Genomic DNA, 21,194 nt, shown 5'->3' on the forward strand with positions numbered 1-21,194 from the left:
CGCCAACGCGGTGGTCATGTGTTAGCTGGCAATACTGTGTGGGAGCAGTGCATGTAGGCTGTTGCACAACAGGCTGCTTCATAAGAGATGTTGGCTCAGGGCATGGATAGGGTAACCAATTCCATGATCCCCTAGCAAGACAGGAGTAGCACCAGCAGCAGGCATTGCGGTCCACATGCTGCTCACACAGGATGCACATGGTGGCTAGCAACAGGAGCCGACGGGCAGAACTGAGAGCACTGCAGGCATCCATGGTGCAGAGGGTTGGGCCCCAGGAACACCCCGAGGTTAGAGTATAGGTCCCTCAGAACTACAATGGCTGCAGTCAAGGCAGCCCACAGTAGATGGTCTGAACAGCAGATGCAACAGTTGACTCATTCCATCACTGAGGAACTCTGTGCATCCCGTGAGGTGTTGCACGAGGACCTCCGAGCCATCATGTTGCAGATGCAATCATCTCAGTCCCGCGTGGGCACTGCCATGGAGGACCAGACCAGGGCTATGCATGGTGATCCTCGCTCACCATTGCCACATTCTGGTGCTACACCAGAGGGTGACGACAGCAGCGACAGGTCTCCCGTTCCATGCTAACCGTGCGCCCCATTAACCCATCCACACATGTGAGTGTTGACGTGCACCCTGTACCTCCTTTCTCCTGGGTGCCTCCTCCCTCCCCCCTCTCCTCCATGGGCAATTTTGATTTTTTTACTTGTTTTTTGTCTATTGTGTATGTATGTGACAGTGGGCCTCATTATGAATGTGGCGGAAAGGCAACAACGACGCCGGTAGTGCTACCGACGCCGTTGTTACCTCTCTGCCACATTACGAGTTCTGCTTGCTGGTGCAGGACTGCACGTGTGGTCTGACCAGGCATGCAGACCGGCACCCGCGAGCAGAACTCATGATTGCTCCGGCACCGTTATTAACAGTGCCGGTGCAACCATGCTCCCGACCCCCCCTTCTGCCCTCTGGGGCAGAAGGGGGATCAGGAGGCCAGCCATACTGGCACCCACGAATGGGAAATTACTGGCCAATTCATCTCATAATGGGCCGGTAATGGCCCATTCGCGGGTGCCGGTAGTGAGTTTGGTGGTAGCCATGCCCTTAATAAGGGCACAGCTACCGCCAAACTCATAATGAGGCCCAGTGTGTTGCTTTGTGTGGCAGCCAAGGGCATCCACTGTAGATTCCAGCTGGACCAATGCAAGCTTGTCTTGTGTTGGTATACTCCTTGTTTGTGCCTTAGGGTCCAGACACATATCCCACTCCTGCTTTGCCTTTTCATGGGCATTCAAGGAGTGCAGCATGTAAAAGTAAATTACACAGATGCATTAGGCTTCCATTACATCTGTGGGCAGTCTCAAGTCTGACCTGTGCATACACCCCTAGTGGGATTCATAATTGTATGTCCGGTACGTGGTTAGCATCCCTTTTTGTTTGGACTTTGAGATCCATCCTTTGTTCATGTTCCATCTTCATGTATTAGCTAGACTATCTCCTATATTTTTTGCCTTCCTTCTGTATGCGCTTCCCTGCCCCCTTTGTTTAGCAGTTCCACACGAATATACAAGGATGCCATGTGCAAATTACGACACATTGAGGAACATGTGCAATTATGAATCGTCACTGTCAGATTCACTCTTGGGTCCTGTGTTTCTGGTATGTAGTACTGGTCAATTGATGGTCCTGTGTATTTTTTTGTGTGAGATTGAGTTATTTCTGTACTTGTTCTGTTGATCATTGAGCACTTTGTGACAGTAGTGTTATGTGTTGGCCATTTCTTTGTCTCTTTGACATTGCATGCCATGGCATGGTGTGTCAACCAGGTGACATGAAGTGTGGGAGGTTTTAGGTGACATACCGGCATTTGGATGTGTACTTTGGCATGGTGTTAGTGGCATACTCTAAATTCCATGTGTTCCTTTTGCGCACACCAGATTGAGTTAGTTTAAATTCTAAGGGATGCACACAATGTAGCACTTCCAAGGACAGATTCTCAGGGTGGTAAGGTTGGGACAGATGATTGTTCCTTTGTCATCATCGATTTTCACCTGGAATGTGGCAGGGCTGTGTGCACTCCACAGGGGTTGGATTTTAGGTGAAAAACTGCCACAATGAGGGTACGGGCAGCCTCACCACATGCCCTTTCCCCTCCAATGCGCAGCCGGCGTGCATGTGGTTGGGGATGTGGGGGCACCACCATGTCCACAGGATGCCACACTGTGTTGCAACATTCTGCAGGAGACATGCTGCCACAATGATCCAGCACACTACTGATAGCGCATATAGTAGCTCACCACCAGAGCGCCACTATGGCCCTAGTTGCAATATGGGCTGCGTTGTATCTTACCTGGAGTGGTGTGGTGGGGCTCCGTATTGGTGTCATCATGTAGGTGCCCAGAGGGTAGGCAGTGTCCCCTGTGGAGGTGAGATGTTTGTCAGTGGTGTGGTTTTGTCTGTGTGAGACATGCATGCAATTGCAGGGCCATTTGTACTCACCAATGAGCCATGTGGTGCCATGCCTCCCAGCCTCCAGGGCCCGGTGTAGGGGTGACATTCTGAATATGAAGCTATCATGGACCCTGGATAGTTTGCATATACAGAGGTTATGATTCCCTTGCCATCACATACAACCTGCACGTTTATGGAATGCCAGTGCTTGCGATCGCAATAGATGTGCTCTGTGGACCTAGGGCCACATGGGTGCAATCAATGGCACCAAGCACTTTAGGGAAGTGCGCCAACCTGTAAAAGCCCTGGACCACGACCTGTGTTAGGCAGAATCGTATGCAGTACCCTTTGGGAACAGCACACACAATTAAGACTACAAGTGCAAGTACAAATTCACCTTTGGTACAAGCCTGTACTACACAGTAAAGTGGTAGCTATGGCTGAGCAGCCAGACTTATCTCAAGAGTAAAGTGAGCAGTATCAGAAGTTACACAAAGGACAGCAATTGCTGTGGTTCAAACAAACACTGACTCAAGGTTTCTGAGTAAAAGAATATACATTTATTTACACCATCCGTTGTAAAACAGTTCACTAATATAAAGCAGCAGAAAATCACAATCTTAATACACTACACACCACCCAATGAATTCTGAACAAGTTAACCTCAAAATGAAGTGCGAGCAAAATGGCACTCCTGCCATTTAAAAAGGGAGGGAAAGGAACAAGCTACTTAACTGTAACTGTTGTTCTCCAGCATGGGTCTGGCATGGATTCACATGCTCATGAATATTCCCCGTTGTCAGGCTGGGAATACTCGGTAAAGAAAAAAATCTTTATCAGTTTCGCTTCTGATCTGTCTTTCTTAGTAGTAACCAATCACTGATCTCTGGGTAATACTGCCCCCAGCCAATGACTGCCCTCTACCTAAGCCCCGCCCCTGGCAGCCATGCTCAGATTTGGTAGCACGTAAAGTGGCAGTATGACCAAGTGAAGAGCCGCAGAGGGGAAGGTTGGAGGGTTTGCATGTGAATCCATGCCAGACCCATGCTGGAGAACAACAGTTACAGGTAAGTAACTTGTTCCTTCTCCAGCATGGGGTCTGGCATGGATTCACATGCTCATGAATATAAGAATACATAGCGGTACACACATGCACAACCACGCGAGGTGGCAAGGCTCAACATTAAGCATTACATAAAACTCAACATTAAGCATCTCTTACCTCCTCATCAGGTTCACCTTAAGCGATCAGGTTGCGCAGCACTGCCTGGCTGACTCTGGACTCCTCCCTGGAATCCCGGTCGACGCAGTAGAATCTCGTGAAGGTGTGCGTCGACCTCCACATAGCAGCCCTGCAGATGTCCAGCAGGGGCACACCAGACAAGAACGCCGTGGTAGCAGCGATCGGTCTGGTCGAATGGGCTCTCGGACGGCCGGGCAACGGTCGGTTTGCCAATCGATGACAGTGCATGATGCAGCCGGAGAGCCATCTGGAAATGGAAGCCTTCGAGAGAGCCTTCCCTTGGTTTACAGGTCCAAAGTTCACAAACATCTGTGATGTCTTCTGAAAACTCTTCGTTCGGTCCACATAGAACTTCAGCGCTCTAGCTACATCCAGCGAGTGCAAAGTCCTCTCGGCCGGCAACGAAGGCGACGGAGACAAAAGACTGTTAACACCAAGGGCTCGTTGAGATGGAAGTCTGACGGCACCTTGGGCATGAAGGAGGGGTGCGTCCTTAGCACCACCCTCGTCTCGTGGAAAGTCAAGTATGGAGGCTTGCATGAAAGGGCCTGAATCTCTCGCATGTGTCATGCAGAGGTGGCCACAAGGAACGCTGTCTTCCACGGCAGGAACTTCAACGGAGCTGAATGCAAGAGCTCGAATGGCGGGCCCATGAGCTTGGTCAGCACCACGTTGAGCTCCCACACCGGGGCTGGTGCCCTCACCGGCAGGAACGATCAGAACAGTCCTTTCATAAACTCCTTCACCAGGCGATGAGACCACAGGGACGACCGTCCTGCAGTTCTAGTGTATCAGGAAATTGTTGCCAGATGTATCTTGATGGAAGCATGAGCTAGTCCAGCTTTGGCCAGCGACAGTAAGTACGGTAGCACTTAAGGGGCTGTAATCCGTAGAGGGTTAATCTTCTGTGCACGGCACCAGACAGAGAACATCTTCCACTTGTGTCCGTAGCACTTGAGAGTTGAGGACGCCCTGGCCTTTGCAAGAACCTCTCTGCAGTCAGCCGGGATATCGTACCCTCCAAACTCTAGTGCTGCAGGAGCCAGGCCTGCAAGTTCAGCAACTCTGGGTCGTGATGAGAATGGCGCCTCCTTCTCTGGAAAGAAGATCTGCGTCCGTGGGGACGCTGACAAGTCCAGAAGGTCCGGAAACTATATCTGTCTCGGCCACGTCAGTGCGACGAGGATCATCCTGCACCGGGACCTCTTGAGTTGGTTGATGAGCCTGAGCAGCAACGGCAACGGAGGGAACGCATACAGGAACAGGCCGTCCCAGGGGAACGAGAAAGCATCGCCCATGCTCTTCAGCTGGGGGAACGTGCTGGGGAACCTCTGGCTCTTGGAGTTCATCACCGTCGCAAACAGGTCGATTTGGGGTTTGCCCCATCGCCGGAAGAGTTGATCCACTTGATCCTGGCGTAGTTCCCACTCGTGGCACGAGCGCTTCTCTCTGCTGAGTGAGTCGGCGATGGTGTTTTTTATCCCTGCTAGATGAAAAGGTACCAGAAACATCCCCTGCGCAACAGCCCAGTGCCACAGATCCTGGGCTTCCTTGGACACGGCTGGGGATCTGGTTCCTCCCTGCTTCCAGATGTAGAACATCGTGGTGGTGTTGTCGGTAAAGATCCTCACCACCTTGCCCTTGAGGGACGGGACAAATGACTTGAGGGCCCAGAACACTGCTCGGAGCTCCAGTATCTTGATGTGGAGCGGCCTCTCCTCCGGGAGCCACAGGCCTCTCGCGTGAAGATCTCTGGTGTGCGCTCCCCACCCCTCCAGGGAGGCATCCGTCGTCACCGTCACCTGGTATGCTGGGGTCTGAAAGTCCGTGCCCGCTGCAAAATGCGCGCGGGTGCCCCACCATCGAATTGCTTGGCGGAATACTCCATTGAGCGAAATCTTGTCCTCGAAGCTGCCGTCGCTTGCATCCAATGGGCGTCGATGAACTCCTGCAGAGGACACATCTGATGCCTGCATAGGCGCACCAGATAGATGCAAGAGGACATCATCCCGAGAAGGGACTTGATGGACCTCACTCTGCCTACGTCCGTGGCCAGCAGACACTGTACCTTGCCCAGGATGGCCTACGTTCTTTCCTCCAACGGCGAGGCCAACTGCGCTACTGTATCGAGTTTGGCTCCCAGAAACAGCGAGACCTGCGATGGAACCAGGTGGGATTTGGGGAAGTTGATGCAGAATCCCAGGTCTGTGAGCAGCCGGACGGTCTTTGCCGTGTGTTCGAAGGTGATTTCCCTTGTCCCTGCTCGGATGAGCCAGTCGTCCAGGTTGGGGTAGACATGGATCCCCTGCAGGCGCAGCCGTGCCGCCACTGATGCTAGGCACTTGGTGAACACCCTGGGCGCCGACTTCTATCCGAATGGGAGGGCCTTGAACTGGTAGTGCCGCCCTTGGACTACGAACCTGAGAAACTTTCCGTGTCCTTTTAGGATGGGGATGTGAAAGTATGCATCCTCCAAATCCAACGACGATAGGAAGTCGCCTTCCTCCAGCTGGCCCAGCACCTGCTGGAGGGTGACCATCCGGAACTTCTGTGCCTTGATGTATTTGTTTAGCCGACGCAAGTCCAGGATGGGACGCCAACCTCCTGTCTTCTTTCTGACGAGGAAGTATCTTGAGTATACTGCAGAGCCCTGGAGCCTCTTTGGGACAAGCTTGAAGGCTCCTTTCTTGAGCATCGCCCTTACCTTTAACAGAAGTTGAGGGACGTGGTTTTCCTTCCTGGCCACGGGAGGAATTCGGGGGCACTTCTTTAGAAATTCCAGAGTGTGCCTGTGGGCCAGGGCATTGAGCACCCAACGGTCGGTGGAGATGGACTCCCACACGCTGACGAACTTTGTCTGCCGGCCTCCCACCGGGGTGCTTTGGTGGGGGCCCGACGCAACGGCCGGTTCAGTCTTGCTTGGAAGCAGCCTTGCTGCCTTGGCCTCCCTGGCGACGACGGTGAGATCCACCTGACTTGCCTCGTCCCCTGTAGGCTTCTTGTGACGAGGAGCGCGCCGCCTGACGGTAGGTCGAGGAGCTGCCGCCGAATCCTTTGGAGGCACCTTGCTTGCCTCCGAAGTTCCGAAAGGGTGGCCGCCGTTTCTGCAGAACTCCCAAGGCCTGAGCCGTCTCTGTGTCAGTCTTAATGGCCTGCAGCGACTCATCCACTGTCTTTCCGAACAGATTGTTCCCGTCGAAGGGCATGTCCAAAACCTTGGCTTGCACGTCTTGGTGGAAATCCGTCACCTTGAGCCACCCCTGCCGTCAAAGGCAAACGCTGTTGCCCAACTGGTAGAAACCAGTGTCGGCGATGTCCATGGCCACCGTTATGGCGTGGTCCGATGCCACCTCACCCTCCTGTAGGATTGCCTCTACCCTATTGTCGTCCGGGAGGAAGTCCAACAGTGGGGCGATCTTGTACCACAACTCCCTGTCATAGTGGGCCACAATCGCTAGGGTGTTGGACGCCTTAATTGTCGTCGCCGCCAACGAGATGACTCGTCGTCCCATGGCATCTAGTTTCTTTCCCTCGCCATCCAGTGGGGAAGTTGGAGCCGAAGCCCCCCCCCGCTTTCTGCTTGGCCGCTGCTGAGACAACCAAATCCGGGGTCGGTTGTGCCCTAATACACAAAGGAGCGCCGTCAGGGACCCGGTACTTCTTCTCGTACCGGTCCCTTTTGGCAGGTGTCGTGAACGAGTTCTTCAGGAGGGCAAGACCCTTGTCCCAGATGTCATCCAGCAACGGCACCACGAGGACCATCTTCCTCTTGGCCTCGCGCCATTGGTAGAGGAAACCTTCCTTCTTTTCTTCAGGGCAGAGTTGAAAAAGCTTGGATGACCTGGCAATCATGGTGTGGAATGAGCCAATTTTGTCGGGAGGAGACTCCTGAGGAATCGGAGACAGGAGGCCAGTACCATCGTCGCCGCCGTCGTCATCCGTCCCTGTCGTGGCCGTGTCTGTTCCCGTGTGATCCCTCGGGACCGGGGAGGGCGACAAAGGCTGAGAAGGCCGTGAGGGCTGAACCGGAGCGGGATGAATTCTCCTCCTCTTGTTTGGAGGGCTTACCGACGGACCCGGTTCAGCTGGGTCGTCCATCGGTGTAGGGGCAGTCTCGTCCTTATCTCTGTGCATAAGGCCTGGATCGCCATCAAAATGGCCGCCGAGTTGTCTTGTAGCTCAGGTTGTGACGGGAGTGCCGGGAGCGACGGTTGTTCCTCCTCCACGGGAACCTCGTCGTCGCCACCCTCGCTCTAGTCATCCCCCTCATCGGGATCCCTCCCATGGGGCTGGGCCTCTTCCAAATTCTCGGTCAGTTACTCCTCGGAGGTTGTGTCCGTGCCTGTCACGGCTACCGCACCCCCCCATCTTTTTCCACCCGGGTTTTCACAGGAGTCTTCTCGACTGGCATAAACGAGGATTCCCTCTGCGGAGGCAGGGAAACTCTGGGCCCTGAGGTCGCCTCCACTGGGATAGCCTCCACAGGCTTTGCCAGTGCCGCAGCGACTCCCTCATTCGAGGCCTTGGCCGAGATCAAGGCCTTCACCACCTTGGGTGCGCTTGAGGCCTTCACCTTAGGGGGAGGGTCACTGCTTCGCACCCCTTCGGCCTGATCCTTCGAGATCGACTGGGGCCTCTCCAGAAGCTTAGCCGGGTTCTTGGATTTTCTCTTCCCCGAGCCAGAGCGGTGGCTCGCGGTTGATGGCGTCGGTGAAGGTGCGCCCTGTCTGGCAGCTGAGGAGCCCGACCGTTCGGCGTTCCCGGTGCCCGCGGACTCGCGGTGCTTTGCCTTCTGTTGGGCCCCCGTCGCCGGGGCGCCCTCACAGGACTTAGAAGACCGCTCGGACTTCTTCTACTCACATGCTGGGCTCTTGCTTTCCAGCCAGTTGGAGAGACGGGTCCGCGATCCCGCATAGTCCGAACCGACATGTTCATGCAAAACGCACAGTCCTTCTCCACGTGCGTTTTGTCCTCGTGGAGGCAGTAAAGGCATTTCGAATGCTCGTCCTCCTTGAACACATTTTGTAGGTTGCATCCAGGGCAGATCCTGAACAGTTTGCCGGGAGTCGAGCTTCCCTTCTCCTGGGCCATGTTCTTCTCGTCCGCGAGGTAGGCCTCAGAAACTTCTGAAATCCTCCAAGAAGCGTAACTCGACGAAAACATAAGCCTTGAGGGGCGTAGATAAATCCGAAACGGGTCCCCGTTGATCGGAAGTAGAAATGGTGGAGCTTGAGGCTCGATTAAACCGAAAAATTAGATAAATATCTTTGAAAAAGCGCAAAACGCAGTAAAAGCTTGAGGGCTATAGCAAGAGGACTCCCAACACTTGAACGTGCAGTAAAAATCTGAGGATAACAGCCAGGGGCAGGTCTCAGGGAGAGGGCAGTCATTGGCTGGGGGCAGTATGACCCAGAGACCAGTGATTGGTTACTACTAAGAAAGACAGATCAGAAACGAAACTGATACTGATTTATTTCTTTACCAAGGATTCCCAGCCTGACGACGGGGAATATTCATGAGCATGTGAATCCATGCCAGACCCCATGATGGAGAAGACAAGGTTATTCAAAATCAAGCAGCACCAACAAGTAGGTAGGCAGGGCAATCTAGAAAAGGCTTACAACAACTAGGATTCAAATCAATAGGCCTGGACCAATGTTAATCGTTCAGAGTCTTTGCAGAGGATCACACAGTTCAGAGTAGTTTGTGGTTAAGTGTTTGCCAAGAGTTCGAAACAAAGTTGGTCAGAAGAAAAGTTATTTAAAAAAGTAGAGAAGGACAAGCCCTCGGATTCAAACACTTTCACCGCTGTCCGACGGAACGAACAACTGGATATGAACAGTACCTTAGTAGAAGGAGAAGGCGGTAGCTGAGGCAGAAGTTCCTGGCAGGTCCTGCAGGATCACGTTCCTGAAGCGACTGTCAGACTGACAAGAAGGAGGAATACTGGAGGGTCCTGCACTGCCCATGGAAGAAACCAGCAGCAGAGCAAAGCGACGAATAAAAGGTGCACTCCTTAAAACCCAAACAGGGTCCGGTCCTCCTGGCTATCCGGTTCACTGCAGCGATGCAAAGCAAATTCGATCAGGAGAGGGAGGTCTTGCTTGTTGTTTGGTGAACTGGTTGGTCCCACCAGCTCAAGGGAAGAAGATTCCTTGCAGATCTTCCCTGTTTTCCAATTGTAGGAGATTTTGACCCGCAGCGGGTGGTTCAGTTGTTGCAGTAGTCCTCTTCCTTCAGCTTCTCTTCGGTCGATCCAGTGGTGACTCTGCCTTCCAGGTCCCTGAGACCTGCTTTTTATGCAGTTTTACCCCATTCACACAGCCTGGCTGTCAATCCCACAGCAGGGTGGCTGTCCTGGCAGGACAGTCACCTAGCCAATCAAACAAGAGTCTGACCTGTGCAGGGGGCCTAAAACCCCTCCCTCACATCCTGTCCACCTAGACACTCAGGCGCCTAATGAGGGCTTCCGCTTCTGTGCAGAAGCGCCCCAAAGGACGGCGAACAAAGCAATCAAACCTGGTTTGGCGCGCAGAGTAAAACACAAGAAAGTCCTTTACAAAAAGAAATGGTGAATAAACCCATCCAGAACCAAATAAAATTAAAAGGGGTCCAGCGAATTAAAGTTAGAGGCTACTAACATAGCCTAAAACAGTACCAAGGCATACTTAGACGTGGTAGGAAAAAAATGGTAGATACCACTGCCACCAGCCAAATCTTAAAGAAAGGGGAACAAAATAATCTTCCATGAGAAACACTCAAAAAGGGATAACTATTAACCCTTTCAAGTACTCTAAGGAAGATAGTTTGTACTGGGTCTGCGGATTGAAAAAGAATAAAGTCAATGGCAACTTTACATGTTCTGGGAGACAGTAGTAGTGAGGCACTATACGTTTGTAGACACCATCTCACGTTTTACCAAAGAAAATGCATTCTTCCTAGATGTGTCTTGAATGACATGGTGGTAAAGCCTACATTTGCAGTTGTGCTTCATAAATTGAACATGTTTAGAATGATTGCATTGCAAACTGTTCATCCTTTCCAAGTTATTGTTAGATTACACACATTGTTGACAAAATTGCCTAAGAAATCATTAGTGCTAGGTGTAAGAGGCAATATTGTGCATTTGCCTGTTAATATGAAAGGAAATGGCAACTCTCTAGGAGTGAAAGGGGACATTGCAGAATCTTTGTTTGTTTGAGTAAATGGTGTTGCCACAAAAGATAAGCAAGTTTGGCAACAGCTCATAGACATCAGAAAGGTCAGAGAAGCTTTAGGGTGTCTAATGAAGCGCAATGATGTGAATAAAGGCAGTACAACTGCATCATACTTGTTTATACTTCAAGTTGAGTCAACAAGCAAGAGCAGTGAAGGTCAGTTCCAACGTCTAACTGTTGCAGGAGGGAATAGTTTGTAAGAACATTACACTATTCATCCTCAACACTCACGTGAAGTAATGGGCAACAGTCTAGAATAATGCCATATGAAAGCAACAAAAGGTGCACCAATCGGTGTCTGTGAAAAGAACCTAAGAGGCTTGTTGTTTCCCTATGCTTTTCCGTACTGGAAAAGGAGGTAGATTGGATGATCAGAATGTTCCAATTTCTTCTTCAGAATATCGTTGTACACAAATGTATTCTGAAGACTCCCTATCCTGCACCAATATTTAATATATGTTTCACTTAGTATATGAAAGTGAATTTTCAACCTTATGTTATGCTGTTGCTCATACACATCAGACAAACTAGATTTAAAAATGTTTCTGCATGCGAGATGCTGCAACGGGTGAAAGAATACAATAACATTTTAGAAGGTAAAATTACCAATATCCTTGCCACAATGAGAGGAACTAAAGAATATTGGCATAGAAGGCACTGAGAGGTTAGATGCATGATCCGAAACTTGACCTTCTAATTTGGTTTGTGACTTTATGCGCTGAGTATGGTTGGAATGATGCTGCAGAGGGCATTTATGAAAGCAATCCACAGAATGAAGGGATTTTACACATGACACTGGCAGAACCCTGTAATTGTATTCTTCCATCACCAATGTGTACACTTTATATGTAATAAAGAAAATGGTCCATTAGGTACTGTGGGATATTTCTTTTGGAAGAAAGAGTACCAGGTATGTGAGACTCCACATGTACATATGTTTTTGTAGGTTAAAGATGCTCCTCAGTTTGGTAAAGAAAGTGATGGCTGTGTGATGGAGTTTATAGAATAATATGTTACTTATTCCATTCCTGCTCACAATGTCAATGCTGATTTTCGGAACAAGGTGGAAAGGTTTGAAAAGCTCTCATGTGGATAGTACTGTCAGAGAAAATATAGAAGTAAAGACAAGTACTACAGATTTGGGTTTCCTAGGCCTATTACACCAGTTGGTCGGGCACATAGTTTAATGACATCTGTTCAACATCATGTTACTGGTAAGTCACCCAAGAATATGTACCATTTAAAAAGAGATAAGGAATGCCAATACATTAATGAGTACAATCCTGTCGTTGCTCAGCTTTGGATTGCAAATACTGATGTGCAGTATATGGGACTAGAGTATTGTGGGCGCTTTGAAACAGTTTTGCTAATTGTATAAGCACCTAACAAATGACCAATAAATAAATAAATACATATTGCAAATGATAAAACAGCTGTTGCTCGTCATGTTACAACATGCATGACACAAGCTGAAAAGAGCAATGCAGCTGGCGTATGGCAGACTTCTCAGCAGACAAGTCAGAAACTTTGAAGCTTTCGTCTGAATATGCTCTCTCATAGAATGAGTGGAAGCTAGGAAGCAGCAGATCGGCTAGTTTGTCTCTATATGGACGTAGCATTAATGTAGTATGGGTACGTCCAAGCCCAGCTACTACAAGAAATCAGGTACTGAAGCCTTTGAGTGAAATTCAGCAGTTAGCTGAAAGAGTGCTAGATAGTACAGTGATTTTGAAAAACAACTTGATTGATACCTATTATCCAAATAGGTTGTCAGAGTTGGAAGATCTCCGTTTGTATGAAGTAGCAGAATGCTACTCATATCAAAATATTGAATCAAACAATGACAGAGGATGGTTTAAAATACATGGATGTACTGGTTCCCTGGTGAGACATGAAAGACGTGAAAAGCCAAGTCTCATCCACCACATGAAACTGTCTTTCCAAACTGCAGAGAAAGGGGAATTATTTTATTCTGGCCTTTTGCATTTTTTCTCATGGTGGGCAGAGAGCGATTTGCTTGGAGGTTTTCAAAATGTTCAACAATCATGTTTTGCAAAAAAAGAATTATTTACATATACAAACCTATCTATTTAACCTTAAGCCAGGTTAAATTTATTTAGAACTTCTGGTTGCCCCTCGTGGTCCTGATTCGTATGTCTGTATTCTTTTGTTTGTTTTTTGCGCGCCCTGAGGCCCATGGAAGAAGTAAATTATAATAATAATAATAACAATAGAAGTGTATTCAGAAGTTACAGGCTTGGGGAATCCTACAACACTGATTCTACTGAAATATTTAAGGATATTGTTGAAAACTGATTTTACAGTTCAATATTGTATGTAACTTCTATTCCATAGGTGGAAATAACATATTGCTGTCCATGAATCTCTTGTGAGGCTGCTGCTTTGAATGGGCCAGCAATGCGAGTCGGACAACGGTTTGATATTTGTTCAAAATATGCAATTTTATTAGAATGTATATATATATATATATATATATATTACATGGACGCGGTAGCGTCCTTGTAGTTATGGTTAAGTTGGTGTTTGCATTGGAAGAGCATTTTTTGGGTGGCTTATAACTTCGCTCCCTCTGGACGAATCCTCACCAAACTTTGCAAAAAAAGTATATGGCCCACTCTGAATTTTTTTGCAAAGTTTGGTGAGGATTCATCCAGGGGGGGAAAAGTTATAGGGGGGTCCCAAAACTTGTGTTTTTTCCTATAGACATAATGGGAAAAAACTTTGCGCATGGCCACAGGCCAAACTGCTGGACGGATTTACACCAAATGTGTGGCAGGAGCGGGGACTTGGTCCCAAAAGCGTGCTTTTGCAAATTTGGTGTAAATCAGTCCAGTCGTTTTTTATAAAATGACCAAAACGTAAGGCAAAAAAATTAGTGATATCTGTGTTCGCTTCGCGGATGGACTTCCCTGTTCGCTCTGCGGACAGCACCCCGATTGGCCCATGGCCTTGTGTCATGTCCGCGGACATGCGACGTGTTCACTGATTGGACGGCGAGGGGCGTAGAGCGCGTCAGATTTTCTGTGGCACCCGCCATCTTGTATTCGCCGTCGACCGCGTACAGCGCGGTGAATCGTGGATAAAAAAATTGTATTTAGTGCCATGTGTTGGTGTGTAAGAGTGTTTGGGGAGGGTGGGGGAGTATGAGATAGGTTCAATGTTTTGTTTTTTTATGTGCTAGACGTTTTTGTTGAGTTCGATTTGTCCGTGGAGAACACGGCTGTTCTGACATTGTGTAAATAAACTAAATGGTGGGGTGTTTAGAGGACGGAGTATGTGTCATTTTTGTTCACAAGGAAGGTAAAAATAAGCTATGAACACTCGCGGTGTACTTAATTGTTCGTAAATACACAAACTGGGGTGTCCTCAGGACGCTGTCTGTATTGTAATCTGTCTAGTTGAATGTGTTCTAAGAACACTCGCGGTGTCCCGAAATTGTTGCAATTACATAAAATGGGGGTGTTCTGAGAACGTTGTTTGTATTGTTCGTTGTCAGGGTGAAAGTGTTTTAAAACCACTCCTTTTGTCCACTAATAGTACAATTTCCTATGGGCGTCAACCGACTTTTTGTCCACTAAAGAAACAATAAAGAGCCTGATATTATCAAAGCATTCATATTCCCCGCCTCTCTCCGTGACGTTACAGGGTGCGTCATCAAACGCGCCCAGTCCTCTGCAGTCCTAAGTGACTTTACACAGAACCCGGAAGACAACACATATTATGTCACAACACAGCGCGCCACAATTCGGAATATGAAACAGTGATTTAAAAGCAAACAGCAAGATTGTAAATTTTGTAAAGTACATTTATTTGACATCAAATGTTTAGAGAATATTCAGCAATTTGCATTTGTCTTTGTTGTCGATCCGCAAAAGTTCATGTTGAGGCACGCGATGTTCCTTTGCGGTACAGGGGTGTTAGATCAGCTTACAACTCAGTGCGCCACAATTCGGAATATGAAACTGTGGTTTAAAAGTAAACAGCAGGATTGTACATTTGGTAAAGTACATTTATTTCACATGAAATGTTTAGTGAATATTCAGCGATTTGCTATTGTCTCTGCTGTCGATCAGCAAAAGTTTATTTTGAGCCACGCGTTGTTCCTTTGCGGTAGATAGGCTGTTGGTTTATGATAAAAGCAGTAAATGGTTGCTCTGATAATCGGAAGGTTGCTCCAACAACGAGCCATTAGACCACCCTATTGGTTGGTATGTTGTTTGTAGCCGCTAGTACTGCGTAAGGGCATATTGGTCCTTGGCGATTGTCCCATAAAATGGTGAGGGTCATGAAGTTGCATATTTGGACCTGCACCTGGCAGTTGAAGACCCCATCCGCTGGAGTCTGTAAATCGTGACATAGGCAAAATGGGGCCACATACCGGTTTTAAAAAACATAAATTAGTCTCACCAGCCGATCTTCATTAAAAATCATAATTTTATTTATTAGGGCGTGAAACTATTTGCTATCGAAGATAGTGCAACGCAGTATGTTAATAATAAAATAATATTTTCCCATTCATATAGCGCTAAGAACCGTGAGGTATCTAAGCGGTGCTTATTATTAACCACGGTGTGTGGTGCTCATTTATCGACCACGGAAGGATGAAAGGCTGAGTTTGGCCTTGCCGGGATTCGAACTTGCGTTAGCAAGCTGTGCACGGATGTCAAAGCAAGCGTTCTACTCGCTGTGCCACATGACAGGCAACAGTGAAGTGGCACAGCGAGTAGAGCGCTTGACCGCCTATAGACCGGTTAAATTATTTCTATTAACCCACCCTGTGTCGTCTGCCTTTTTCAGAGCCCTCTAAACGACAGGATATCAATTCGGCGGTGATAGTGCGCAGTAGAAAACATTATGCCACTTTCAACAAACAAGTTCAACTTGAGCGGTCTTTAATGCTACGCTATTGTAATTATATTTGGTATAAAATAATCTAAAGGGTTACTTACAGTACAATTGCAATTTCCATTGTCTACGAGTAGTGCAGTCCCAAAATACGACTCTGTGTGTGCGAACGATCTTTCGCATAGTGATATAATATATAAAAGTGGTTTCGTTTCAGAAATGTCATCCTTATCTTCTCTTACGTTTTAGCAACACTCCTTCAAGAGAAGTCTTTCATCACAATCTCTGTCTGTCAAGGTCAAAATACAATACAACCTTATAGTCTGCTTCGTGAGCCTCTCCGGGGCCCGAGAAAAAAAATGGAAGCAGCTGACCTTCACTGTGAACGAGCATAAATTCTTACTTTGCAACATTCTGTGTAAAGCCATCTGTGAGAAGTTGGTTTTTGCACGCCATGTTTGAATATTGTTTGCGTGATGTTAAAAAAAGTTTGTTTAAGGGACGTTATGGTTCTAAGTACAGCCGAAAGACCCCTGAAAATCGCAAGTTATGGTAAGCTATGAAAAATAACTCACGCCACCACCGTGCACTGCTAAGACTAACACCCAGGACATCAAAGATGACATTGCAAATGTCATTGATGAAATCACTGATGACATCACATGTGTATGTACTTTTCATGGAATTTGTGTACTAGGGATTTTTATTATAATGTTGCGAAAAAAGTGTCGAGGATATTGCAATAAATATCATACCGTTATTAGTGCTTTGAACGATGCATTGATATAAATAGCATTGCATTATGGGATTCTATCTAGTATACTGAGCTACTAATGGAGAAACATAGCATTGTGTGCAGAGTACAAGATGAAAGTATAATATTTGTAATGTTAATATGTTGAATAATGAAATGATAATTGTCCTGAAATGTTCGAAAATTTACAAAATGGGAGTGTTCTGAGGACGTTATTCGTATTGTGTGTTTGCTTAGCTGTATGCAATGAGGGAATGGCACAGAGAGTAAAGTGGACGCCGTCCGCGGACACCGCAGCTGTTCGTGGACAGGGCGTGCTACATCCGGGTTTTTCCAGGAAATCTAACATGGAAAGAAGACTGTACGGATCAGCCAGTCAGATGTCGAGGTTGTGGATTTGTGTTGAAAGAGACTGTGTGTGGTGAAGATGGCAGAAGTAGAGAAAGTCAGGGTGTTGGTGCTTGGGGATATGTTTGTGTATGGTTTACAACAGTATGCTCAATGCAGGCATGTTGCAAAGAACTTTGATGTGAAAGGAGTGGAGGTGGTGTGGAGCACTGTGCCTGATTGCAATGTACAGGGAATTGTACAAGTTTGTGAGGATATGGCCACGATGAACAGTCCGCATGTGGTAGTTTTGCACTATGGTGCTTTCCATTTGGGCAACGTCAGTGCCCTACTTTGTTGGCTGATTTGGAACGCTTGGTTCAAGCCATAATGAAGATCCTTCCAAATGCGAATGTAATTTTTTCTGGATTACTACCTAGGGCAATATGGGACAATAGTTCAGTTCTTTGTCCTCAGCAAAACATTGCTAGGTGTGTCATCAACCGAGGCATGTGTGCCTTCATGCTTAGAGCTGGTATGTTCTTCTGTAATAATGAGAATATTGATGCCAGTAATGCTGTTAATTTTAAAGAAGATGGCATTTCTTTATCTTTTACGGGAATGCCTTTCTATTTTGGAATGTAAGGGTTGCTTTGGAGAAGGTTATGTGAAGATTTTAGGAGTAAAGTAAGAAGAAAAAAAAACAAGAAAAAAAATACAAAATAACAGGTGTCTGTCAAGCATCTGTAAAAAAAAAAAAAAAAAAACGACTCTTTTCAGGGCCAACTTCAAAGGGGAAATGGGGCACACTATTTAAATTTACATTCACCACGCTCAGATTTTCGATATGTCAGCGGACATGGCGGTAGTCAGCGGACATGAAAATCACTACGAGGGGGTTAGTATGTTCTATGTTACATGTATATGAAGTCAGGGATATTATGGTTAAGTTGTGCTACTAAAACCTATGGGATTCAGTGAAAAAACTTTGTTAAAGGGACGTTATGGTTAAGTTGCGCTACTAAAAACCTATGAAATTCAGTAAAAAAAACTTTGTTAAAGGGACGTCATGGTAAAGTTGCGCTACTAAAAACCTATGAAATTCAGTAAAAAAACATTGTTAAAGGGACGTTTTGGTTCAAAGTAAAACCGAAAAACCCCTGAAATTCGGCAGTTATGGTAACATAAGCAACCATAACTCGCGCCACCGTGCACTGCTAACATTAACACCCAGGACATCAAAGATGACATCACAAATGTCATTGATGATATCACTGATGATATCACATGGCTGGCTCTCCCTTTTTATCCTTTACTGACATATCGAAGCCACATAGTTTTCTTCAGTAACAGCCAGGAAGTAAAAATTGAAAAGGTACTATATTTGTAGACTTAGGGTCAAATCACATCATATGAAACATATACATAGCGGAAGACACAGGCTTGAAAGAGAGCAATCCTTTCTGTGCATGAAGATAATCATTAGGGTTATCAGCACTTTCTCATAGTTTTATTTTTATTACTCTACCTTCCCTGTATACGCGCATATTTGTATACATTATACTCACTCTCCTTTCCTTTGGGTGCAGTCACATCATGTGATACACATACATATGGTAAGTAGCAGCTTTGAAACAGAGCAATAGTTTCTCTGCATAAAGACAATCAGTTAGGTTATGAACTCTTTCTGCTACTACTTCTGCTTTTTTGTTTACTTCACTGTCCCTGTATATACTCATATTTGTATGTGTTGTAGTCTCTTTGTGTTTTGTCTGTAATAATTATGTATTAAGTGGGTTTTATTATCTACTTATTACATGTTTCACAGTACGCAAAACTCTAATAAGAAAGCAGTTATCATTTCACTATTCAACATGGCACGATTATGAATATGGCACCTTCTTCATGTATGCTGCACACAGTGCCTGTCATGATCACTGCTTCCAAGGAGCCAGGACCAGCCCAACGTCCTTGGAAGCAGGCCCCTAACCCTAGGCACCAGCCGGTCCCCACGGGGACCTTTTGGACCTTGTCCTGGCGCCGGTGGCACCAGGCTCATCAAAATCATCGGTCCCGGCACTGGAAGCGCCGGGCTCATAATATGTGTGCAGATGTTTGGGTGGACTTACCTGCAGCAGACCATGCTGCTTACTTACCAGCCTCTTAGAAGTCCTCTGTGAACAGGAACTACTTTCTTACCTGGGTGGGGCAGCTCCATTCCCTGGATTCAGCATTGGGAAAGCTTCTAGAACTGGAACTCTTTTCTTACCTAGGCGGGGCCGTGGAGGAAGACGCCTCATCACTCCAAGGCTATTTAAACCACACCCGATAGAAGAAACGTGCTTCGCGTTATTCTGCATCTGCAGCAAAACGCTCACTGAGTCTGTTCCAGCCTTTCTTCTTTCGATCCTGAATCTGCAAGAATCATACTCACCATTCCTGTATCCAGTCGACAGCAGCACCTGCAGAGACAAGAAACAGCAGGTTAGCAAGGCAGTCTTAACTCGCAGTGCTTACTCACCTGATCCATCGGCTGCGGTCATTTCGGCACGCTGTATTTTTGCCTGTGAAGACAAAAGCATTGTCATTACTTACCGGCACCCGTGAACTCTGGAATTCTTCACGCTGCATCGCCGCCTGCGGAGATAAAAGCATTGCATTACTCACGGGCATTCCGCGGACTCCGGCGCTGCAAACAAACTTCTGAAAGACAAAAGAAGAGACATTAGTCAGGTATTTACTTACGCTCATCGCGCTCTTCACAATAGAACGTCTGCAAATACTCCAGTGCCTCTTCAACCCGAACTACGCTGCAAGGGAAAAGACAGCTAGAGCACTTGAATTTACTCACGTATTTCCAGGCGCTTTATTTCATCTTCCACAAGAGTCCTGCAAGCAAAAGGGGGAAAAGCATCATACGAAGTCCTGCCTTGCACCTAAAGACTCTAAAGACTAAAAAGGTGTCTGGAAACTCACCGCTCGTGCTGTTAACGACGGTAACGGTCCTCTGAGTCCAAGAGGCCTATGTTTCACCAGTGAAGGAACTGGCAACAGCGCCCTGCATCAGACGCAGATGGAGAGTCCAGCATTCACCTATCTAAGGTGAGCACGTTGACCAGGGGCTCTACGGAGAAGCTGGGGAGTGAGAGGAAGAGAGGCTTTACACAACCCAGACCATTAACCCCTATATTCTTTCACCTGCAGAAACCTCACCCTACGAGTTCGTCACACAGTGCGAAGAGGTTCGACCCCGGAAGCCCATCGAGTCCTGCACATCACCTTTCGAGTCACAGACACCTTCCTGCCACGACCTGCGCCTCCGTGGGAATCAGGTGAGCGTTACAGTGCCTATGTTTCTGCATGAGTAGCTTCATATACTGGATAGAACTTCATAATAGAATGCTATTTATATTTATATTTATTTTACTGAATTTCAAAGGTTTTTAGTAGCGCAACTTAACCATAACGTCCCTTTAACAAAGTTTTTTTACTGAATTTCATAGGTTTTTAGTAGCGCAACTTAACCATAACGTCCCTTTAACAAAGTTTTTTCACTGAATATATATATAAATAATCAAAATGCCTCACTTTCCCTACTCTACTCTACTCTACTCTGGGTTTCCCTAACAAAACTAGGGGGAACATTCTAACACAGGAGTTCTGGCCCTCACACTAAACATCAAATATAAAAGAAAATACATGGCAATTCAACAATAACATTCACAGTATCTTTATAATTTTTTTAACAACCTGGGTGAACTCCCTTACCCAGGATATAAAGTGTATTAATCTTCAATGTACATCATCAAATGAATATAAGTAAATCCAGATAAGTAGTAAAGTCTCAGTTCAGTTCTTGAAACTTTAAAATCAAGGTAAAGGACAATCGACCACAGATTCAACAACAACACAAGTTTGTCTTCTAATGAAATAAAGACATTCCACTTCCTCAGAATAGCATCAATGGTTTTCTCAGCCACAATGCCCTTTTACCACTTCCAGTTATTCAGGAAGACTTGACACAGTTCAAAGAGAAATACAACTTCCTGGATGCTAATGGAACAAAAGTCTTGGTTAACAATAATAAGCCGTCTATTCAGGTTAGAATTCACAATAGATATATTTGTGAGGATGACTTCTCAGTTCTGCTACTTCTACCTCAAAAACCTTTCTTCTGTTATGATTTACCATGAGGACATTCACCTTGGCCCAATAGCATTCCACTTCATTGGGACTACTGCAATTTGTGCATCCACTGACAACTCAAATATACCTCCACAGCTTCGGTACGTTTGTATATTAAAGACGGATTTGGACAAGATTCAATTTAAGGCAC

This window comes from Ambystoma mexicanum, chromosome 10, assembly GCF_040938575.1.
Source record: "Ambystoma mexicanum isolate Mex_15411 chromosome 10, UKY_AmexF1_1, whole genome shotgun sequence".
NCBI lineage: Eukaryota > Metazoa > Chordata > Amphibia > Caudata > Ambystomatidae > Ambystoma > Ambystoma mexicanum.